Source organism: Equus przewalskii, chromosome 10 (assembly GCF_037783145.1).
Source record: "Equus przewalskii isolate Varuska chromosome 10, EquPr2, whole genome shotgun sequence".
Classification (NCBI taxonomy): domain Eukaryota; kingdom Metazoa; phylum Chordata; class Mammalia; order Perissodactyla; family Equidae; genus Equus; species Equus przewalskii.
Window position 1 is genome coordinate 12,482,754 of NC_091840.1, and position 24,861 is coordinate 12,507,614.

A 24,861-nucleotide genomic window follows, 5' to 3' on the forward strand; every position below is an offset into this window, starting at 1 on the left:
TGAGCCCGCGGCGCGGCTCGCGGATTGGCTGGCGCGGATCCCGGCCCTCCCGGGGGCGCGTGCGGAGCGGGAGAGAAGGGGGCGCCGCCGGCAGCCCCGCCCGCCCCCCAGCCCGCCGCGCGCAGCCACCTCCCCCGGACGCCAGGGCGTGTGCGGGGCTCGCGGGCTCCTGCGCTCCGGGCTGGTTCTTTTCTCGGCCGCGTGTGTTCTGGTTGTGAATTCATCCAGCATCCAGGATGACGATCCGACACCAAGGCCAGCAGTACAGGCCGAGGATGGCATTTCTCCAGAAGGTGAGCGCGGTCCCATCCCCTGGGCCCCGGGAGGTACGCAGGGACCCAACTCTGGGAAGTGTCCGAGGAGATGCTGGGGATGCTCGGAGCGTGTGGGCAGGAGTGGAGGAGTGAGGGCATCCCCTGTGGTCCACTAGTGCTGCTCGATGTTTTGTGATAATATCTATTGAGGTTTCCAGGCTGCCTCTTGGTCCTGAAGAATCGGCATTGCTTGGGCAGAATGTCGGAGGGTGAAGAGCCTGGTACCCGGTGCAGAGGTGCACGGGCTGCAGTTAGCTCTGGGTCCACTCCAGCTCTGAGCCACGTAAGGTAACAAGACCCCCAAATATTATCTTCATAGCTCCTATATGTGGCCGTTTCTGGATCTGAAGTGCCATCTTGGAAAGTTAAAACTTACATCACACGTATAGACCACAGCATACATGCAGCTCAAAAGGCAGGGGTCCCCATCTTCCATTGCCTGGGACCCTAGTAGGGTTTGAGTCTAAATGTTGGGTTTCTCTGTCCATGACCTCATTGTGCATCATTTCCCCAGGCGGGCCGGTCAGTCAACCAATGGGCAGTAAGCGGCTAGTGTGTGCTGAGCGTTGCCCTAGCTGCTGGGATACAGTGAGGAACAAAGCAGCCCCGGCCCCGTCCTCGGAGGCCCCCGAAGCTAAGTGACCCACTAAGGGCAGCCCAGCCGTGGGGGATGTGGGCTGACTAAGCACCTGACCAGTCACAAGGGACCTAATGAGATGCACTGACTTTCTAGATGAGCCAAGCTCACTCAGCCAGCCAATGGCAGAGCTGGAGGGAGACGGTGTCAGATGCTGTTAGCATCCTGCCCAGGTCTAGAGGCTTCCACTGCAAGCACCTGAGCCTCTCTGCCCAGGGGCTTTTCTCTGGCCATAGGAACATGCCTGGCACATATATGGCCAGAGTGCCAGGAAGTGGATGCCCCCTGACCCCTAGCAGAATCATCCTGGAGCTGATGACAAAAGGGAGTTGCCAGATGAACACAGAGCTTCCTCTCCTCTGACGGGACTGTTCAGAGCGTGTTCCAATCTGTTTCTCCCGAGGCCCCACTAGGATAGAACTCCAGCGGCCCACAGGGTGACCTGCTCATGGGTGCACCCTGTATTGCTCTCCTTTCTTTCCCTGGCTCTCCCCAACCCCTACTGCTGCTTGCCAGGATCAATCTTCCCAGCAGCACTACGAGATAAGTTCAATTATTATCCCCATTTTACAGGTAAGGAAACTGAGGCTAGTGAGAGCCAACCCTGGAAGAACTGTGGGTGTGATACGGCGAAGCTGGGCCCACCACAATGGTGGAAACATAGAGGACAGCATGCAGTGGGAAGGAGCTTCCATTTCTACGCTTCTGCATGAGGAGGAGGGAAGGCACCTGGAGGAGAGCCTTGAAGCTGAGATTGAAGGATGCCGGGCTTCTGCCGGGTGAGGAAAGGTGGAAGGAGGACCCAGGCCATGGAGGGGCGTGTGCCAGAGGGGTGTGCAGGTCTGGTGCATCTGAGGCAAGCCGTTCGCTGTTGCTGAGCTTATTATACAAGAGGAGTGTGCGGCCGGACAGGCAGGCAAACTGCCTTCAAAGGTCATCTGATTTTTCCCCAAAGAAGCCACTGAGGAATTTCGAGCAGGTGAGTGATGTGGTCAGATTCAAGTTCACAAGACCACTCTGATGTGAGCGAGAGGGATGGATGGGGTGTCTTCTTTTCCCTGAGCTAAGAGAGTTCACCCAGGGTCCTCCTGTGTGCTTTACAGCTCCAGCTGCCTAGGAGATGACAGGCTTGTCACAGGGCCGGGGAGAGAGGTGCTGGTCAGAAGGTCAAAAGGGTCCTTCTCTCTCGTGTGGCTCTGATGCCTCTGTCTCAGGCCCACTGCAACCCCTGGTAGACAGGCCCACCAGCCACACTGCCACCGTCTCTGATTTCTGTTGCAAGGCTTGGTGACTGGCACCCTGCCAGGGAGGGGTCCTGGGCTTGTTTAAGATGTGGCAGAGGGGGCGGCTCAGTGGTGTAGTGGTTAAGTTTGCGTGCTCTGCTTTGGCAGCCTGGGGTGCACAGGCCCCGATCCTGGGCGTGGACCTACACGCCACTCATCAAGCCATGCTGTGGTGTCATGTCATATACAAAATAGAGGAAGATGGGCACAGATGTTAGCTCAGGGACAATATTCCTCAAGCAAAAAAGAAGATTGGCAACAGATGTTACTTCAGAGCCAATCTTCCTCACTAAAAAAAAAAAGGAAAGAAAGAAAGAAAAATTAAAAAAAAAAAAAAAAGATGTGGCAGAAAGAGGTGGAGGGTCCACAGTCTAGGAGCTTTGCCTGGGAGGAGTTAGCTGATGAGACACGGTGGACCGAAGAGCATGGCTAGGCAGCCCGCTGTGGCCTCTGGCTCTGTTCCAGTTCTGCCCTGTCATCTCCTATGTCCTGGCAGCCTTGAGCATCTAGTGGTGCTGTGGAAAGATGTTCCTCCAGCCCTCTAAAATGCTTTCCTCTTCGACTTAGGGAAACAGTTGGGCCTGGGCGAGGACTACAAGGAGTAGGGGTCTTCAGGAGGCTTGGGCACATTTAAAATTGTTTGCATCATTTTTATAGTTTCCTCCATTTAACAAACATTTATTGAGCACCTACTGTGTTCAGACATAGTTAGACGCTGGGATAACAAAGCCATTTGGGACACGGTCCCTGTCCTCAGGTGGCTTCTAGTCTGGTAGTGGGAGACAGCCACATACCCCAACCCAATGACGTGTCTCAGGTGCCATGACAGACACCTGGAGGGTAGAGGAAGTGCCTAAATGGGGGCATTCACTTCATCCTGTGTGGAATATCATGAAAAAATTCTGGAAGCTTCTGTGGTGGTTCAGCTGGGTCTTGAGTGATGTGAAGGTATTCTTGAGGCAGATGGGGTGCCGGAAGAGGGCCGGGACTCAGCAGGAGGAGGGACATGCATTTACCTGTGGATCTATTGCATGTCCGTTGTTGACTAGACCCAGATGGTGATGGCCAATGGGCGATTCTGCTTCTGGAGGGAGGTTCTGGAAGACTTGAGAGTGGTTCTCAATGGTTATTGAGAATGTAACAAAAATGAGGACTTTTTTGAGGCTGGACACAGCCAACCGGGCATATGGGACTTGGGCATTTGGACTGTGACTGGTAGTTGGGACGTGAGCTCCTCCTAGGAAAGAGAATGCAGTGGTTTTAGATCTCTGCTACATCTTTGCACCGCAAAGGACATGATTGGTATTGTCCCCAGGGCACCCTCTCTGCTTTAGAGGAACACGCTGCTCCCTGAGATCTTATGGAGAGTGACAGTCACTGATTGTGAGAAGAAACCGTGAGCGTGGGTGGACCGGATATGGAAGCCATCGCTTTCTGATACTTTTAGTAACTGTCTGGATTCTTTGAAATGCTTGATGTCAAACCTCAGTCAGCTGGCATCTGAGAGGGGAAATGCTAGGCCTGTTTAGGGGCCAAGGATGACCTCTTTCTGTCAGGATTTGTCTGTGGCCTCAGGAAATAGTTGTGAAGAAGTCAGGATTCTGAGAGAGCCAGGAAGCTGTGGCTGTATTCTGGTCAACAGTGTGTGTGTGTGTTGGGGGTGACAGTGTGGGGAAGGGCCACGGGGTCTTCACTGTGTGATGAAAGGAGATACCTCAGGAGGGATGCACACAGAACACAAAGATGAGGGGGCCCCGGAGAGAGGCCACAGCAGCCCCCTTCCCAGAGAGCTTTAACATCAGGGTAGATTTTCTGTTGTTGGTGGGCAGAGTTTCTGTGTAAGATAAGGAGATGGCCAAGATCACCTCTTCGAGACCCTACAAGTCAGTCATAATTTTTGCACTTTAGATTTATTATGATTTTTTTGGGGAAGCACTTCACTGAATTTACGTGAGAAAAGGTCTGAGGAAAATTATTCTGTACCCAGATGGGAAGACTCCTGTCTTAGTCCGTTTGGGCTGCTGTAAAAAAATGGCATGGGTGGGGTGGCTTATAAACAACGAGATTTATTTCTCACAGCTCTGGAGGCCGGAAGTCCGGGATCAGGGTGCCGGCATGGTTGGGTTCTGGTGAGGACTCTCCTCCCAGTCACAGACTTCTTGTTCTGTCCTCACGTGGCGGAAGGGCTGAGGGAGCTCTCTGGGGTCTCCTTTATAAGGCACTAATCCCATTCACAGGGCTCCGCCGTCAGGACTTAAGCACCTCCCAGCGCCCCACTTCCTGACGCCATCATCTTGGAGGTTAGGTTTCAACATAGGAATTTGGGGGACACAAATGTTCAGACATGGCCACTCCTGGAAACATACACAGCGCTCACATGTTCCCCTCTTCCTGGCAAAACTTTGCTTTGTACAAAGTGGCACCTCCTTGCTAGAAAGAAATCTACCACTATTGTGTTTTTAAAAATACTTATTCTTAATCTCCTTTGAAGAGAAGTTTAGTTTCAAATTCTTCCTAGATTGATTTTTTTTTTTTTGAGACAAAGGGAGAGGAATGAACCTACTGATATTTTTATCAGAGAAGTTTAACTCTAACTGGCAAAGCAGGTCAGACTCCTCCCTCCACTTTTAGGTCCTTCTGACTCTCCACTAAGAAGACAGTCTTTGCACTCAGTGAAGTACTGCATTTGCAGTAAAAGTTATTTATAACCGGAAAAAAGTTATGAGCAAAAAGAGGAGAGAGTTTTAAGTCCTGTCATCAGAAACTAGAATAACAGGGTGTGAGAGTGTGTGTGTGTGTGTGTGAGAGTGTGTGTGTGTGTGTGTGAGTGTGTGTGCGTGTGTGTGTTGGGGAAGGACGGACAGCTGGCTGCTGCTGAAAGGAGTCACTCCTGAACCCTGTGGCTCCTCGGCCCCCTGGGCAGCTCCAGGAGAAGGGGGCCACCTCCTAGCCCCCCACACCCTGCTGGGGTCACCTCTGCTCCCCTCGCTGCTGCGGGCCTCTCGGCTGACCCAGGGCCCCGAGATGCTGCCAGGCCCTGACACTGCAGAAGGCCGGGGATGACAGCTCCAAATGGATAGCTTCTGTTCCAGAACAATTCTGTGAGCCAAGAAAGTGTCCACGCGGGTGAGGCTCGCAGTCACTCTTACACGAGGAGCCCGGACGCTGCGTGGGCCCGGCCAGTCTCCCTGCTGGCTGAGTGGTGGCCTTGACCCCGCACCTGATGCCGCCGCTTCCTGAGACCGTGGCTCAGCTGCAGATGCTGGGTGAGCAGCAGTGGTTGAAAGGGAATCCAGCCCTCAGCACTGCCTTAGGACACTGTCCTGTGCTCCTTCTCTCCTTGGCGGGGTGGGGCCTTCCAGCTCAGGAGCAGGCTGGCTATGTGGGAGGTGACGGGTCAAATTTTCCAAGTCAGGGCTCCCCTTACAGGATTCTTTCCCTGAAACGCAGCCAGGTTGGCGTACACCTCCTTCCTCTCTACCTGACCACATCATGGGCTCCCTTCCAAGTCCGCTTCTTCCAGGAAGCATTCCTTGTCTGCTCCCTTTGAGTGTCTATGCACTTCGGATCTGTACCATCCACACGGGGCGCACTTTATTCTGTGCTGTGTGTTAATCTCTCTCTGTCTACATACTTGGCCACCCCAGCTCCCAGAGGACAACGATTATATGGTTTATTTGTAGCAATCTTAGAATTGACTTCATAAGAAGCATTTGATTAAATCTCTCTCTCTGGATGAGGTTGTCTAACTGAGTTTTTCTTATGTAGCTTTATTAGCTTTATTACTGATCCCTAAAGGGCATATTGTGACAATAACTGCTATCACTCCCACTCCCACCCCAGCTGTCACTGTTCCTATATTGCCTTAGACATTATGTAACTGTTTCACATTCGATATTTTCCTTTGATTTTCACAACTACCCTTTTAAATAGATGAAGCAGGTATTACATTTTTTCCCTGGTGGTTGGAAATACTGAGGTTCAGAGAGGGTAAATAACTGGCTCAGGGTCACACAGGTGACATAGAAAGCTTCCCTGATGCTGGGAAAACCAGTGGCCCCTTTCAGACCACAGGTACATTCATCCATGTACAAGGTCCTTGTGAACGAGGGCTCATCCAGTGCTGCATAGAGTTATGATGAATTATAGGAAGTAGCTACTGCAAGATGGCAACACTTGCATTAAGAGGGAGCAGTTGTTTGGATGGCTCTGGGTTTGGTTGGCCGGAGTGCGGTGCTGGCTGCATTTGGCGGCCCTCCGGGTGGAGATGCAGCAGGCGGAAGGAGGTGGCTGTGGGGAGGGTGGGAAGGACTGAGTTCAGGGGCAAGGAAAGACCTTTGTTCTCACTGTGGGTGTCTGCACGTGCCCTGGGATTTCTCACCCCCATCCCTCTGCTTACGCTGTGCCCTCATCCTGGGCTACTCTCCCTCCCTCACTGGGGCTTGAGGCTGTATTTCCAGTTGTCTCCTAGACGTTTCTGTGTGTCTGTTCCTGGGGCAGAGCACAAATGGAAGTCTTTCTCTTCCCAAACAGGCTGCTGCTTTTGTGTTTCCTATTTTGGCTACTGATACCACTCTTTGCTTGGCAGGGAGGCTGGAAACCTTGGAATCAGGGTCTCTTTCCCTCACTGAATCATATCCAGTCGCCAAGGACAAGAGTCCACATCCACGGTGCTCCTAGTCTCCGTTCTCTCTTGTCCCCACTGCCTCTGCCTGGACCGCCACTATCACCAGCTCTCTGGGTCCCATCTGTCTTCCCTTTTGCTACCATCTATAATCTTGTAAAACAAGGCAAACTACATTGCTCCTCTCCAACAGTCGTCTGTTGTTATGGGCTGAATTGTGTCCCCACCCAAATTCATGTGTGGAAGCCCTAACTCCCAGAGCCTCAGAATGTGTCTGTATTTGGAGATTGTTCTAGTCAGCTCGTGCTGCCGTAACAAAAAACCACAGACTGAGTGGCTTCAACAACAGAAGTTTATTTTCTCATAGTTCTGGAGGCTGGAAAGTCCAAGATCAAGGTGCCAGCAATGTAGGTTTCATTCTGAGGCCTCTCTCCTTGGCTTGCAGGTAGCTGCCATCTTGCTGTGTCCTCACGTGACCTCTGTGTATTCACGGGGACAAAGGGAGAGAGAGGGTTCTCTGTGTCTCTCTCTCTTTTTTTTTTTTGAGGAAGATTGGCTCTGAGCTAACATCTGTGCCCATCTTCTTCTACTTTATTTGTGGGACGCCTGCCAAAGCATAGCTTGACAAGTGGTACGTAGGTCTGCACCCGGGATCCTAACTGGTGAACCCTGGGCTGCCAAAGCGGACATGTGACCTTAACTGCTGCACCACTGGGCTGGCCCCTCTGTGTCTCTTCTTATACGCCCCAATCCTATCAGATCAAGGCCTCATCCTTAGGACCTCATTTAGCCTTACTTACTTCCTTAGAGGTCCCATCTCCATATATAGTCACAACAGGGATTGGGGCTTATACATAGGAATTTTGGGGGGACACAAACATCCATCCATAACAGAGACAGAGCCTTTAAAGAGGTGGATTAGGGGTGTGCCCTAATCCAATTGACTCTTGTCCTTATAAGAAGAGGAGATCACGACACACAAAGGGACGCCAGAGGCATATGCACAGAGGGACGACCGTCTGTGGGAGAAGAGATCTCAGAAGGAACCAACCCTGCTGGCATCTTGATCTGGGACTTTCCAGCCTCCAGAACTGTGAGAAAATAAACTTGTGTTGTTGAAGCCACTCAGTCTGTGGTTTTTGTTCTGGCATTTGTTATGGCAACCCGAGCTGACTAGGACACCTGCAAAATGACATTCAAGGCCTGTTGGGTTCTAGATCTATTTGCTCTGCCCACGCATACTGTGCATTTTTAACCCTTCACGCCTGTGCACATGTTAGCTCCTCAGTCTGGAATGTCCCTTTTCTCTGTGGCAGAGGCAATAAGTTCTCACCAAATATTTCATGTGCTCTCTTAGTTAGAACCAACAGGCCACAAGCATAAATGATGTGTGTGGCTTCCAGGCTGAAAGCATTGAAAGGCAGATGTGAATTCTCCACATTTTGGTGCCTTCCCCTGCATAGTGATGGTGAAAGCGTGGGATGGAATGAGGGATCAGGGGCCGTAGCAGCCTGGATCGCTGAGTCATGACACTGAGCGAGTGCCCTGCATATTGCCCCACTTGAATTAGCATTTGCATAGGAAAAATAAATCTTTGTTGTGTTAAACCTTTGTTACAGTGGCATAACCCAGTCTGTGCTGACTAATACACTCTCATCTTCTGCCAGTTAAAATCTTCATCTTTTAAGTCCTTCTCTAAAAAGCCTTCCAGAACTAACCCATCGCCAGTGAGAACGAGTGTCTTTCCTTTGTGCTCTCACAGCATGTGTAACTTATGTGTATCTGACACCTACTGCTCAGTATTCTGGTTAGTTATGTAGATACAGAGTTAGTGTCACAGAATGATGAAGAGGATGAATTCTGGAACCAGACTGACTGGGTTCACTTCTCAGCCCTGCCAGTTCTCAGCAGTGGGACCTCTGATGAGTTACTTAATGTTCCAGGACCTTGGTTCATATTTGTCCCTCTGGTACCTACAGAGTACCTGGTACAATAATTAGTTGTTCAGTAGCACCTGCTTGCCAGCCTTCTTCTGTTTCATCTTGCGGAGTAAAGCATCAGTAAAAGACACGCAGAACCAGAGGAGCCTGTGGTTTCAGAATCAGGCGCCCTTGCAGCATAACACGTGGTGCAGCCTATGGCGCAGCCAGGCCTGGAAGGGACTACAATTTTCTACAAATTAATTCAAACTGGAGGGACAGAACTTAGAGGAAGGAGAGATGAATCGAATATCACTTTTTGAAACTACTGAGGTCATCATTTTGATGTATCTACCTAGCTAGTTTTATGATTTTATTTTTTTTCTACTAAGTGTGAGTTACCTTGATTGATTTTAGAATACTGAATCACCCTGGCATTCCTGGAATAAACCCTAGGTAGAGGCTTGATTTTATTTCCTGATATTTTATTTAGGATTTTGCGTTAATATGCACGAGTGAGGCTTTTTTCTTTCCTCCTGACACCAAGCAAGTCTCTATTCTCTGACACCAACTGGGTGTCTAACAATTCAATTTTGACACTAACTACCTGGACTCATCTGTTTTATGTTCCTTCTTCTTTCTTGCCTTCTTTTGGATTAATACAGTAGTCTCTCTTACTCTACTCTCCACCCTAAACTTGTAGGTTAATATTCTGTTGTTATACGTTATTTTCTTTTAGATGTTATCCTAGAGATTAGACAACATGTAGTCTTATCTTATTTCTGTCTCATAAAATGATTACTTTTGCTAGTTTCCCAGTACTGCTGGAAACTCAGAAAACCAGCTTCCTAAAAGTTTACCCCCTTCCTCATTTTGTGGTATTGTCATACATTTTTAGTTCTACACATGGATTCAAACTCCACAAGACATGATAATTGTTGGATTGATCACCCATATGTTTATCCTTTCTGGTGTTTTCCATTCCTTCCTGCATTTCCATGTTTCTGAATAGGATCATTCATTTTCATTCTGCAGACCTATTGAGAATGAGTTCTCTCTGGCCTGCTGGGACCAGGAAATTATTTTTAAAAATCTTTGCTGGTTGTTTTATGACACTAATTAGCAGAAAAATTACATTTGGCCAAAATATTTGGCCTTTCTTTTCTCCCCCTTCCCTATTCAAAGCATTCTCCATCATAAAATTGGGGAACACTGTAATGCCTCTTAAGGGGTGAGGGTAAAAGGCCTGGGAAACATCCATTGAGAATCCTGAATGAAGGCAAGGGAGATCAAAAGAAAACGCATTAGGATTAATATGTCATATGTATGCACATTTTTTTATTGAAATATATTGACTCAGAAGAAAATATGGGGGCCAGCCCCATGGCCGAGTGGTTAAGTTTGTACACTCCGCTTCAGCTGCCCAGGGTTTTGCTGGTTTGGATCCTGGGTGTGGACATGGTACTGCTCATCAAGCCATGCTGAGGTGGTGTTCCCACACAGCACTTCAGAAGGACTTGCAACTAGAATCTACAACTACGTACTGGGGGACTTTGGGGAGAAGAAGAAGAAAACACAAAAGATTGGCAACAGATGTTAGCCCAGGTGCCAATCTTTAAAAAAAAAAAGAAAAGAAAATATGCACAGATCTTTCTGTACGTGTTTTCACAAACATGATTTTTGCAAACAGAATGTGGCATGTATATTTTAAATCATTAAATTCTATTTAAAGAAGCAGAATTTTGCATAGCATGAACACTTTCCTTACTGTTCAGCCAGACGGCTTCCTGAAGAAGCGTATGTGACTTTGCGCCATGTGGCTGTCCTCATCAGACCTCGCTGACTGCCCCATCACAGTCTCCCCCCCCCCCCCCTCCAATCAAGGTGCCCTCCACATTTCAGTTCACCTCTGGTTCCAGCAGACCAAGCCAGGGTCTCTTAGTCAGACTCTGGCTTCCTTTGCGCCTAGGGAGGAAAGTCTCCATCTGACCCCTGGTAGCATCTCTTCCTGCTTGCTTTTCCCAGGGTTGATTTGAAGACTTCTGAGGGCTGCTCTGAGAAGTTGCCTAGTCATGGAGGCAGGGCCTCCCTTGAGGCACCCTTGTCCCTTGTGCTTCACCCTCCCATGGAGAAGGACCAGAAGGAAAGGCTGGTGACATTGCTGACTAGTCTGGCAGCAAGAGCCCTAAGCTCTTTGGGAGGGAAGAGTGAATATTAAAATTTCAGCATTCATTAAGCACCTACTATTGTCAGGTTCTCTGCCAGAGACTTATATATAGTGTCATGTTAATTATCCCAACACTTCTGTGAAGAAAATACTATTACTCTCCTGATTTTACAAATAAGGAAACGGAGGCTCAGGGAAGTTAAGTAACTTGCCGAAGGTCACAGAACCAGCAAACTGCCGGGAGGGTTTGGATCAGGCCTGACTGCCTCTTTGCTCTAGTTATGACTGTGTCTTCTGCTTGTGTCTCAGCTGCTGACACTGACTCAGCTGTCCCTGGACGTTTTCCCTGGAAGTGCAGGAGTGAAAGGGACTTTAGAGGTCATCGAGGCCAGCCCTCTCATTTTGCTGAGGAAGCGACTGAGACCTAGACCAGGTCGACGGCCTGACGTTGGTCACCCTGCAGTCAGCGGCAGGGCCCGTCCACCTCCCTGTGTCTCTGGACGCCCCCTTGTCTGCTCTCAGTCGTGTGTGTCCTCCTGATGGCTGTTGTTAGATGACTACTCCCCTACTGGGGACTTTGGCCAGTCTCTGGATCTAATTATATTCCCAGGGCACAGGAAGCTTGTCAGTCTCTATCTCACTGTCTCACTTCCTTACCCAGAAAGGTTAATGTTTCACCTTGGACCATCAGTGCAATGGCTGCTTCTCTGACTCTCAAGCTGGATCATGACTTCTTTTACCCCATTCGTGGCTTTTTACATGAGCTTTCTCCTCTTTTGCAAGAGGATGGGATGAAGATGGCAGCCTTGACTCAGAGCTTGCCTTTCTCTGACATTGAACTTCCAAGTCTGCCCAGCGGCTCTGGACTACAGGTCATGCCAGGTTAGGAGTGGGGGTGAGGGACTACAGTTGCTCCCCAGGATGTCACCTGTCCTCACCTTCTTTAGGGTGATAGTGCCTCCCCCAGTTTGCTGGCACTTGCTGAGATTGCAATGCTGGTGCCATCAAGGGTGTCTGCGCTTAAGGCCTGCCTGACAGGACCCAACCAACCAGAATTACTTGGTCTTTGCTTAATTACCCAGCAAGTTATTGTATACAGTAGTACTTATTGTGGCTTGACAAGAGCTGATAAAAATGGTATATTGAAAGTGGTACTATCCTCTTTGTACCGATGGGAAAAGGGTTCAGTCTCTATCAAATTCAAATACCATATTTTTCAAATTTTTGACAAGAAATACATTTTCCATTGTGATCCAGTACACATAAAATTGAAACAAAGCTTTTAGGAAATAATCCTTTTGATGCACTTACATGTGATGCACTCCAATCCATGACATTCCATTAAAAAATGCTGGCTCCTGGGGCTGGCCCCATGGCCGAGTGGTTAAGTTCGTGCGCTCCACTTTGGCAGCCCAGGATTTCTCCAGTTCGGATCCCGGCCACGGACATGGCACAGCTCATTAGGCCATCCTGAGGCGGTGTCCCACATGCCACAACTAGAGGGACCCACAACTAAAATATGCAACTGTGTGCTGGTGGGATTTGGGGAGAAAAAGCACGAACAAAAAAGATTGGCAACAGTTGTTAGCTCAGGTGCCAATCTTTAAAAAAAAATGCTGGCCCCACCCACTAAGTTAATTTCAGGACCTACTAATTGAAATTGAGCGCTAGAAATGATTGACTCTGGGTGGGGAAGCTTTAGGAAAGTCTTTAGAGGGAAATGATGCTTGGTGTGAACCTTGAAAGCTAAAGAGATAATTAACAGCTTGAAAAGAGGAGAAAGGGGGCTTCAGGCAGAGGGAGCCTTGTTAGCAAAGACAGAGAGGTGGGGAGAATTCGATACGTTTGGAGAAGTGTGTGTAGTTTGGGGTGGCTGGCACACGGATATGGAGGAGATATCGTGAGAGAGAAGGTTGGCGAGGTCGTCAGTGCCCAGATCACAGAGGACTGAGTGTGCTGTGTGGGTGTGGGTGGGGTTGGCTGGGTGGCTAGAGGTGGAGAGGATTCCAGGCAGAAGGAACAGCATATGCAAAGGCGACAGCATGTTCAGGGAACTGCAACTATTTGGTGTGACTGGAGTGAAGAGTATCTGTGGGGATGTGCTGGAGGCCTGATATGGCTCTCAGAGTTTTTTTTCCACTAAGAAAATAGACAAGTATATTAGGGCAGTGTTTTCTCAAGGAGAGGGCAATGTGAAGGCAAAGCTTTGGGGAGACTGGAATGACAATGAACCAAAGGTATTGTGCTACAACTGGGGTCTGGGGAACCCTCTGCCCTGGAGAGAATATTGTTCCTTACCTCTCTTTCCAGCTGGATGGAGTTCTGCGTATTCATACTTGAAAGTCTCTCACCTTAACTCTCCTCTTAGAGCAAGCTTTCTTCTTATCTGTAATGCTTAGATAGAGCTGGGGGTCCTGAAAGTCTTCTTTCCATTGGCTTGGGACACATACGCCTTTTCTAGAAGCAACAGCTTCTTGTCCATGCATAGGGAGACCTAAAAACAGGTAGTAGTGTTGTGCTTGTAAAGGAATCAGCATAAAATTGTAGTGAAAACCTTAGAAGAAAACACAGTATCTCCAAGGATACAAGAAAAAAGAACATGAAGTCAGAATCTTCATTAACTTCTAAGGGCCACAAGCTTTAGGGAAAGCTCTAAGGGACTAGAGAGACCAATACTTTCCAACCTAGCAGAGACCATTTTAGCATCTCTCCTCCCATTATTGGGACTATGCACCTTGCTGGAACTTGGTGGTCTGAGCCCTCTGACCCCCGTCCCCTCCCAACTCTCCACATGCTCAAACCTCCTGCCTCTCACCCACTGTCCTGCATCATCCTGCATCTCCCCAGAGCTCCTAACACAATCACAGCTCTCTCCGCACTTGCTAGACGACGTTGCCACAGGAGTCTGTCATCCTCCGGCAGAATGGTCAGGAAATGCTGCAGTGGGAGCAGCTCCAGTATCTGCTCTTTTGTACAAATGTCTGGGCTCAGGCTTTCATGACACAGCTCTTGCAGTCTGCTCAAAATCTCATGGCAGGTTGGCATCACCTGTTATGAGAATTTCCTAAAGCACTGACATAAGATCTCTTGGCTGGTGTTATTTTCTTGGCTGCATTTCTGCCCCCAATCGTCGTCTTTTCCCATCATCTCTGTCCCATGCCTCTCTTGCTCAGGTGGAGCATGGAGATCCTAGGTTTTTGAGTCCTTGAATTATTCACTTGTCCCAGATGAGATCTGCTGAGCCCAACACCAAGAGTTCTTCGAATTCTTAATTATTTCTCTTTTGGGCCACTCTTCAGATATAATAAGTTATTACCAATGTAGATATATGACAACTGTTGTTGGGAGCATGTATAAAATATACACAAAGCCAGTCACTACTGGAACTTATAATTAAAAATGGAGAAAAGACCTAAAAGGTACCAAAATAATGATAGCTATAATATCTCAACAATGAACAAAATGGGTTTGGACTATATGTCCTATAGAGTTGAAGGGTATTATTTGATTACAAAATTATGTGTAGTTAATCTTAACATCAAGTACAATGTCACAGAGAAAAGGAGATTATCAGATTAATACAGGTCTTGGTTCTTGGGTTATATGGGGTCCATAGATACTTAAATTTTAGAAGGAGACCAAACATACAGAATGAAATCAGTTATCAATAGAAAAGAGCCCAGAGACTGTCTGTGAAGACCCGAAATCCAAACTCGGTCACCTCCAGGGAGGCACAGCGGGATAGGGCTATAAACAGAAAAGGTTAAACCAAGTCAACTGCATTGTACTCTAGCTTGAGAAAGAATATGGGGAAGGTATCTCTGAAAGGGATGTTCAGAGACAAAATGACTTCTCTCACCTCTAGCACCTTGGGAGAGTGCTTTTTACCCATGAAGATGATTATCTAGCCAAACTGACAGGTACATCCGTACATGGATGACATGTACATCTAATGACACTGGATGCCATTAAACTTGGTTATCATTCTCCCTGGTATGATTCCATGCTGTGTGTCTCCAATGTAATATAGCATAGCATAAGAATCTGGACTCCCATGTAGATCTCCCTTCAAGAAGGAACGACTATTGGCAAATACAATTATCCAACTGACTGACAATTATATTTTTCACTAGAAAGGAATTAATTAACACTCCAGGAATTAATTATACATTAGTCCCTTTTGAGTCTGGTTAGCATTAGTGTCTTGTGAAGCCTGCTCACCTGTGTGAACTAATGCAAGCAGGTTGCCGGCCCTATAGAGTGGATGACCGGAGTGGAACAAGACCCTCCAGCGTTACTGTCATCCTTAGGCAGGCCTTGCTTGAAACTGCAAGTCTATAACATACTAGTAAGTAACTTCACAGCCCATCTTGACAGAGGTTTGTGCCAAACACGTGAAACTAACTCCTGAAGAGCTTCTACTGTTACTTCAGTAACTAAGCGATATTGAATGAAGTTCAAGGTAATCCTTGTACTAAATTTTATTCCATAATTTCAAGGCAAGTTTCCAGCGGATATCACTTAATGCTTACATACAACACACTTTCATGGTTTTTAGCTACATTCTATTCACAGGAGAAAATGTTAATCATATCTTCCTAAAGTAGGTCCTCCAAGGAGTCCATGAACAAATTTCCTAGGTTTGTCATATGAAGCCTTCAATTGTAGAATTTCCACTTGGAATAATTAACACTTTTTCCAAATACTTATTCCCACTGTTTTGTGGATAATTATATATTGATAATATTTGCTCAATGTTGAGACCTTATCTCCTGTCCATGACGGACGTAGGAGAAAGGGCAAGGCGGTCTCACTTCCTTTTCCAAATGTTATCTGGCTTGTTCGTGCTTCATTAATTATATACTGTTTTCTCGAACGTTTGTAAAACTGAAACTATCCTTACTGAAATCCAGTCACATGATTTTCAAAAAGTAGTTCTGAAATGTCTTGTGAGAAGCGAGACTGCCTTTTGAGAAGCTCCGTGCCCAGGTGAATGACTTCTTTGTGTCGGCATTCCCCAAAATGTGTTCTGGGAAAAACCGCGTTGGAGAGATATTATTAGGGTGTTAACTCAAAAGTCTCTGTGGTCAAAATGCTTGAGAAACACCAGGCTAAACAAAGTTAGGCGAGTTCCATTACTGCAGGGCTCCTCAGAACAACTTAATATTCTATTATTAACTGTGCTAGGAGACCATAGTTCCAATCCCAAACTTATTTGTCCATCTTTTATTTTCCCCTCAGGAACACAGGATGGTAAAAGCTTCTTTATATGAAATACTACGTAACACAATCTTATAGTGTCGGAGAAGGTAAATCCGCTGCACGAAAGAACATATACACACACACAGGATAGGACGGCGGACATTATCCTCATTTTAAAATTGAGGACACTCAAGTTCAAAAACTTCAGGCAGTGAGCGCCTGCGGCAAGTGGCTGTCCTGGAAGAGAAAGAACCCAGCTGGTGTCCCGCAAGTAACCTATAATCGCGAGAGTCCCATTTCTCCTTGGAAAGAGAACGTGATTTTAATCCGCAGGGAGGGCGTGCCCCTCCCACCCTGTACCTTCTGTCCTATTGCAAATTGCGCTCTGTGTGTTCCCCCTTTACCCCGCTGTTCTTCCAGGGCCACGGTTCCTCAGCTTTTGACCTGACTTCTCACTCCCAAATCTGGCCGCAATCAAATATTAAGGTACATCTTTGGTTTTAGTTACTTGACTTTTTTATTTTATTGAGGTCATATTGGTTTTAAAATGGGCAAGACGGCCGTTCTCTCAAATACACAAAAACAGGCCCTAAATTATGTTTTTTTCTTTTTTTAAGTTGGGGCGTCCCCATTATTTTCTACGAGCCAGTTGGCCTCCAGCAGTTATAAAAAGGAACGAAGTCCATAGCTCTGGGTATTCGGGGGACGATCCCGAAGCATCACTCGGGGGAAAAGGACCCCGGCGCCGTGGCTTCGAGGTAGCCCCTCCGTGAAGCCTTCCTCTCCTCACCTCAACTCCGCGGCGTGGGGGTCCGCAGACCAGGCTCCGCCTGCGGCCCCCCGCCCCGGCTCTTGGAACCCGACAACCCTCGGGGCACCTCCCAAGAGCCCCAACTTGAGGACAGAGCCTCCCGTCGCCCGCCAAACTCCTTAAAGGGGGGCGGGTGGGGCGTGGCCGGAAGTGGCTCGCCGGGGGAAGTCTGTCTCCGGGGAGTCTGCGTTTCCTCTCTAGGAGTTGGGAGGTATCCGCACTTCTATGGTCTGGACCTCGCGCGGAGCTGCAGCACGAAGGAAAGGGGGCGCCGGGTCCGGCGGGTTAGAGCGCTGAACCCTGCCTCCCCTTTTCTACCTGTGTGCACTTGGCAGCACTACTGGCAGAGAGTCGGAAATTGCCCTCGTCACGATTTTAAAAAATGGAGATACAGAAACCCAGTAAGGCAGCCGCAAAACTCCTCAACGGTTTTCTAGCCGTTTTTTGTTGGTGTATGCGCACATATTTTGACCTGAGTCTAACTTTCATGCAATAACACTGCTAAAATGACCCTAAATAATTAAAAAAAAAAAAAAAGGCTTTGCATTTGAAGTACCTTTTAAACTTGAACCCCCGGCTGGGGCTGGACCTGCTGCTCCCGTCCCTTCTCACAGAGCCAGCCCTCTTGTTCCCAGAACTGCAGGGATGAATGAGCACACCTGCTCCTCCCCTCACCCCTGGGCGCCCAGCTGGCTCATCTGTTGATTCAGAGGTTCATGTTACCAACTTTGACTACTCTCTTATTTGGATTTTCGGCTCTAAAAGGAGAAAGGGAAAACTATACAAATACAAATATAGAGTCTAATAAAATTAGAATTGTTTAGGTTTAAAAAATGTAATAGCATCCAACACAGAAAAGGGTGTGGTGAAATTAGTTCATTCTGGGCAAACACAATGGAAATATGCAATCCTGTTGAAAAACTACTTGGCATCCTGTATCAAAACTCATTTAACTCATTTAACATGAGATGTTATCTGTGGGAAATTTATCCCAAGCAAATAATCCAAGAGAAAGGAAAAGCTGCATTTCTGAAATTATTCTACAATAGATAACTGTTGATTTTGCTTGCCCAACATCCAGTTTTCTTTTTTCTGATTTTAATACTATGATTTTTATGTGGGAAACTAGTTAGCTCTCATTCCACTTCTGGGGTGGGCACATGACCCAGGCTGGACAATCAGAATATCTCAGCATGGCATGGAGGTAAGGTATGAAGCCAGAGGCCAGGCTGCCTGGGTCCTAATCCTGCCTCTGCTTCTTAATAGGTACTTAATGAACTTCAGCTTGTTCTTTATCCTCTTTGAGTCTCAATTTACTCGCTTGTTGAATGAGGATATTGATAATAAACTTCAACTTCCTAGGGTTGTGGTGAGGACTAAATGAATGAAGCAGGTATGCTAAGGCCCATCATGTACTACCGTTGTCATTTCCCATCTTCACACCTCTGAGCAGGTTCTCACCACCCTTCCTTGACTTACTTTTCTTTTTGTCTTCCACATACTCCAATATCATCTACTGCAATATCTCAGAATTCTATTTTCTTTCTTTCTTTCCTACTGGAAATACCCTAAAGTCAGGACCGTGTCTTATTCACCTTTATACCTGGGTGCTTAACACAGTTCCCACTCCAGAAACGGTGCTTAATAAAGGTTTGTTGAACAAAACTGAATACTCTCCAACACAGAGCAGAGAAGGCTGGAAGAATGAATGAAAGTGTAATAAATCCTAGAGGATAAACAAAAGGGAAATAGAACCACATGAAGCTAGAACAATTTTCTTACAAGAAATGGCTCGATCCCTGGGGATTGCAGACTCTATTTCTTCCTGGCCCTGGACTTACTCTCATATGGTGGGCGGATGAGTTCCAGCGATAGACCGGTACCTAAAGCCAACTTTCTGAATTACTGCTTCCCTTTTCTTCCTTTGACCCATCTCTTCCCCGGGGGATTGGCAGGAGAAAAGACGACTGCCTTCAGAGAGATCAGATCTGCACTCAGGATATCAGATACCACTCTGCAAGCCCAATATTCATGTGTAAAAACTCATACATACAAGGCAAAGTAGAGAGGCAGCTCAAGGGGGCGGGCTTCATTCAGTGCATGGAGCAGGTGGATCATGCCAGCCAGGAAACCCTTTCTAATGAGTGATTGCCTTGCTTCTGATGGTGATACTGGGTTAGTGATATCAGCATCTATTTCTCTGCCATATGAGACTCCCTTGGAGCCACACTCATCTGAGACTGAAAAATTCTTAGAGTTGGTAGAGATGGACAGGAACATTTAGATTACCACTGAGTGTAGTGTAGATATCATCTATGTCATCTTGGGCCATGGCCACGGCCGCTTAAGCTATGAACACTCCAATGACACCCAATTCCCTGGTCTATGAGATAACCTATTGTAGGGGCATTAGCTGGCATGCCCCTTTAAAAACCATGTGTCCTTGAGGCTCCTGTCTGTGCTATGTGCCAGCACTCATGATGCTAACAGTCCTGGGCTTGGCCAACCCAGCTGCTTTCTCATGGGAGAGTTAGCACCAAAACCCTTGCGGTCTGAGGGAACACAGAGGCCCTCTGGGGGCTCTGGTCCTTGGAATGCAGGTCATACAAGGACGATCCCCCTTGCCACGCACATAGCCTTTGTTCCTCTGTCTACTTAAGCAAGCTTCTCTCAGGGGTTGATAGCGGGTGCAGGTCACTGTCCAGCTAGCCACCACTGGACCTTTCCTGTAACTCCCAATAAACCCATATGCTTTGTTTGCTGTCTCCAGGTCTTTTCTTTGGTGTCTTGGCAACTTATCCCACACTGCTCACCCAGATGGGCGTGTGGCAGAACTCTTGGTGAGCCAGCCAGGAGAACAAAGGAAACTGTGTGAGTGCCAAGACTATGGGGGATGGGAAGGGGAAATCCATGGGGGTAATCCCGGGTTGGCTGATGTCCTCCTTGTGGGGGCCAATTGCCACCATCCTTGATGGATGGGGCCCAGTGCATGAGGACGGGGACACCCTGAAAATGCCAAAGGACGTAGGGGAAAGTCCTGGGCATGAGAGAAGCCCAGGCCATTGCCACAGCTGTGGAGTAACCCCTCTCCACTGTAGGACAGCTTGCAACAAAGGTAAGGGAAGTCATATGATAAATGATGAGAGAAAGAAATCAGAAGCCTGAGCGGTAGCTGCTGCGGTGAGATGGCCCCTCCTTGCCACTGTTCGCTTAACAACAAAAGCCAAAATGGAAGCTAAGGCGAAGGTGAGGCAGCTACAAGAGAAATTAAAATTAGAAAGGGAAGCACGGCTGGTTCAAGTCAAAATGATCGAGGCTCTGTCAACACGCCTACGGGAGTCTGATGAGAGGACAGAGGTCTGACCAGCCCCAACCGCAGGGGTAGAGCCCACGGATCTGCCTCAGCCTGTTTGGCATGTGCATTCCACCATGCGGGATTTCACTGCTGCAGAACTGGAGGAATTGGGGAGCAAGTAAACTAAGCAGATGTGAAAAGCGTAAAAATTTGAGGGGGAACCTTTTAACAATAGTTATATATTATGGTATATGTATTTAAAATAGCCCAAGATGATGGCTAACTGTTTAATGTCAGATGAGGTTTTTGTGAGTAATCTAAACATAATTCTTGGGAACAAATGATTTAAATAAAAATGGGTAAGAGTTTTCAGGTACAATAATTAGGTTTTATAATATAAACGCTTGAAAAACAGCTTCCAAAATCTTTTTGGTAACTTGAAACTTTAGGGTTTTGCTAAATTAAGTTAAATGATAAAAATTCATGGAGTATCTTGGTCATTTTCACGTAAGATAAAATCTTAAAAATTGATTACTAAGCAAAGATTTGTCTGCTTTTGTTTTCTTGTCTCAAAGAACCTAAAAGATGCTTGAGTTTATTGATAAACGTGTTTTGTACCTGATGAGGAATTTTCTATGAGAAAACATATTTCTAAAAAGTCTCTATACAAGGAAAGTAAAATGTATGTTTTCAATAAAGAAGGTATAAAGAACAGAGATATTTTTCTTTGTTTTGTTACAAAAGATAAATTTGTCCTAAAGTACTAGGAAGGAAAAAAAAGACGTGGGACAAAGTCTAAATGTAAAAAGTAAGTGACAAAAGGTTTGTGGAAGTAAAACCTCAAGGAGTTTTGTGTATGGTCAAGTTGGCTGAGATTAAAATAAATAAGTTTCAATATCAAAAGTAAGGCAGTCGCATGAAGAGCCACTGGCTCCAGCGTGTGCACAGGAGCAAGGGCAGGCCAGGAGCCCGTCTGGCCGGGGGCAGAAAGTGCCTGCGGGGGAGGGAGAACACGGTAAATGCATGGTCCAGCCACCCTGCCCCAGCACAAGCAGCAGGTGGCCAGGACTCCCTGCCCCTCCCTTCTCTCTGGCATCAGCACGACTGAGGCTCAGCAACGTGCAGAGACAGCAATCTGCACAGTGACTGCTGTAGCCCGGGGAAGCAACAAGCACCCCTTGGGAAAAAGTGATAAACAACCAAACGCTGTTCTGGTGGCTCTAACAGTGCCCCCAGTGACAGCTGGGGAACACCCTAGCCCCCTCAACTTGGGGGAGCGCCAAAGGAACTCGACCCATCCCTGCAACGCCTGCAGATGGCTTGGGTATTGGGCGACTAGAGATCACATGTGGAAATAATGTCTTGGTCTACAGGAGCAAAAAGCATTTTGCTGTTGGGGGTGGAAATGAGCAAAACGGCTTCCGTTACTTCTCACCCCACCCTGCAGCAACGCTTCTGTAACACCGCCTGGTGGACAAACCCCCCTGCGCTTGCCTTGTTTCATTATATTGATGGTGTCATGTTAAGTTCTGAATCTTTTCCAGATCTTCAAGAAGCCTCCAGCTCCCTCATCGCCCACCTATGCCAATGAGGATGGGTCGTAAACAACAATAAAGTCCAAGGGTCTGGGTTGTCTGTCAAGTACTTGGGTGTTGTCTGGTCGGGTCAGACAAAAGTGGTTCCTGCTAGTGTTATAGATAAGATACAGGCTGCCTGTCCTCTTTAAAAGTTGGTGCCAAAGGGTATTATCTGGGACAGGGGGACCACCAAGCAGGAGGCCTTCACCCAAGCCAAAATAACAGTGAAACAAATCCAGTCCTTGGGTGTTTAAACACAAGGACAACCATGTGAATTGGGCGTTTCCAGTTACTCAGAGGGTTTCAGATGGGGTCTCTGGCAGAGGCAAAGCAATAAATGAGTGCCCCTTGGCTTCTGGTCCCGATTGTGGAAAGGGGCTCACCCTGTGGATGGCACAATGGGCACAACAAAAGTGGCCTATTAATGGTCTCCCATTGTGGGGGGCAGAACTCTAGGATGGTATCTGGCAGCGGGTCCAGGGAATGACGGTAACAGTGTACCATGTGTCTGCACATCAGGCGACACCACCACCAGGAAACCAACAAGCAGAGGAGTTAGCTCAGATCCATCTCCTGGAAGAAGTACCAACTCAAAGAGTGGCAGAGTGGCTACACGAGAAGACTGGACACAAAGGACAAAGGACCTATGGGCTATTGCTAAGGTCTGGGGCCTCCCCCTGCGCTGTGCTGACGTGGTGCAGGTCTGTCGGGTGTGCCCTTCTTGTTCCTTGCAGAGGCCCTGGGCCATTCCCTGGAACAGAGGCCACTTGCCAGAAGCAACGAGCCCACTCAACACTGGCAGATGGACTACATCAGGCCCTTGCCTCTTTCTGGTGGCTGTCGGTATGCCCATACTTGTGTGGACATGCCCACAGTACTGCTGTAGGCATACCTCAGCAAGAGGGCCACACAGAAGACCACCACGAGAGGCCTGGGACACCTCTGTGCTGTGTACAATGTTCCCATGGACATTGACAGTGACCAAGGTACACATTTTACTGGTTACCAGGTAGAGACATGGGCTGATCAAATGGACAGACATTGGCATTTTCACCTGCCATACAACCCCATGGCCACGGAGCTGGTGGAACAGATGAATGGCTTGCTGAAACAACAATTGAGGACAGAAGAGACGATACCCTAGCCCACTGGATGAGACGCCTGACAATGACATTACATCAACTGAATAAACATGAGATGCACTCAACCCAGTGCATATCAGATGTTGACACAAGGACCTGATGTGACAGTATGTCTACAGACAAGGCCTAATCAAAGAGAGAAACTACAACCACAGCTGGGCACTAAGAACAACTTGCTTTTGCCTCTACCACAGAACTCCCTACTGGGACCCACATGGTCACTTGGCCCTGGGACTGGCAGGTGGAGCCCCACTGGTATCGTCTCTTAACCCCTTGGGGGACAGGCTTAACACAGGACATCATGGTAACACCTCCAATTCCCCAAGGCATTTTCATCCTTTCGCTCTAGTGTCTTTTTGGATGGTCATGACCTCTCTGTTCTAGTCTCCTCTAAACATCTTACTTTTCGTCCTTAGGACAATGTCTGCCAGCCTTTTCGCTGCTTGGGCACACACCGTTGCTGACATCAAAAACTGCTCCAGCTGCTGGGTATGCAGCAAGCTGCCTCTCTTCAACCACGGGGCGACCATGGCGTCTCCAAGCTGCCAACACCTCTGATGGAAGGGCCCTACAAGAGTGGAGGAACGCTGCCCACTTTCCTATTTCTACGCCCCTCCACCTGGTGACATGTTTTCTTTGGTGTCCTTGCCTTTTTACTACTTTTATTTTCATATTGTGCTCTCTGTTGCTGTTGTGGTCTCAAGCTACAATGCTCTTCCCGTGTCTAGCTCGAGGGAAACCGTGGAAGACTGGCGTAATGATATCGTAAGGGCCGTTCCAACACGTGGGGGGTGGAGTGCAGGGGCATTAGCTAGGGTGCCCCTTTAAAAACCATGTGTCCTTGAGGCTCCTGTCTGGGCTATGTGCCAGCTCTCATGATGATAACAGTCCTGGGCTTGGCCAACCCAACTGGTTTCTCATGGGAGAGTTAGCACCAAGACCCTCTCGGTGTGAGGGAACACAGGGGCCCTCCGGGGGGCTCTGGTCCTTGGAATGCAGGTCATACAGGGACGAGCCCCCTTGGCAGGCATTCAGCCTTTGTTCCTCTGTCTACTTAAGCAAGCTTCTCTCAGGGGAGGCAGCGGGTGCACCTCACCATCTAGCTGGCCACCACTGGACCTTCCTTGTAAGTAACTCCCAATAAACCCATATGTCTCGTTCACTGTCTCTGGGTCTTTTCTTTGGTGTCTCGGCAACCTATCCCACACTGCTCACCCAGATGGGTGTTTGGCAAAACACCTATTTAGTTTATGGGACAGTTATAGTTACTGGAAAGTTTTTCCACTGAGTCCTAATTGGTTTTTATGTAACGATGTCCCAATTCAGGTTTTCCTAATCCTTGGCAATCTTTGGTGTTGCAACATGAATCTAACAGATATAGAAGGACCTCCAACTCCCATCCAGTGACTGTGAGGTCAGTGATGTCACATTAGTAGTATTTACACCACAGAAATTGGCCGTGTCACAAATCAGATCTACCCCCTGCCAAAACCAAAACCCAGAACACTGCTTACAAGCCACTAGCTGCCCTCGTGCTTGTGTGAAACCCACTGATTAGGAGGGAATGTAAGATATGCACCAAGTATTTACAACCCAAAGTTGTAAGTGGAAAATGCCATGTGTGGCACAAACTCAATGCGGAAGGAGTGAGGAGAAGGGAAGCGTCCCCTCAGACAATGCAACTTGATCTGAGTTCTGAGGCAGGGGGAGCAGAGAGAGGGTTTCATTCGTCAAAAATATGGACGAGGGGATTTTCAGCAGAACAACTGGCAAGAGAAAAGACCTGAAGGTGAGAAAATCCACCAGGTGCCTGAGAAAAAGCAAATTTCAGAGCAGGCGAGGAAAGAGACTTCATGGTGAGCAGCAGTGAATCTATGGCTGAAAAGTCAG

At 47.8% G+C, this 24,861-nt stretch overlaps 1 long non-coding RNA gene across 6 annotated transcripts; it reads left to right on the forward strand.

The window, feature by feature from the left end:
* The first annotated feature begins 42 nt into the window (after positions 1 to 42).
* On the forward strand, positions 43 to 24,131 carry LOC103553496 (uncharacterized). 6 transcript variants are annotated; one of them, XR_011522950.1, is made up of 7 exons: positions 43 to 293; positions 473 to 602; positions 1,525 to 1,930; positions 16,186 to 16,632; positions 19,728 to 19,828; positions 22,349 to 23,275; positions 23,388 to 24,131. It is a non-coding gene; the product is annotated as an uncharacterized lncRNA (long non-coding RNA). The 6 variants fall into 6 exon arrangements; XR_011522949.1 differs by lacking the exon at positions 22,349 to 23,275; XR_011522952.1 differs by lacking the exon at positions 19,728 to 19,828.
* Positions 24,132 to 24,861: the final 730 nt, after the last annotated feature.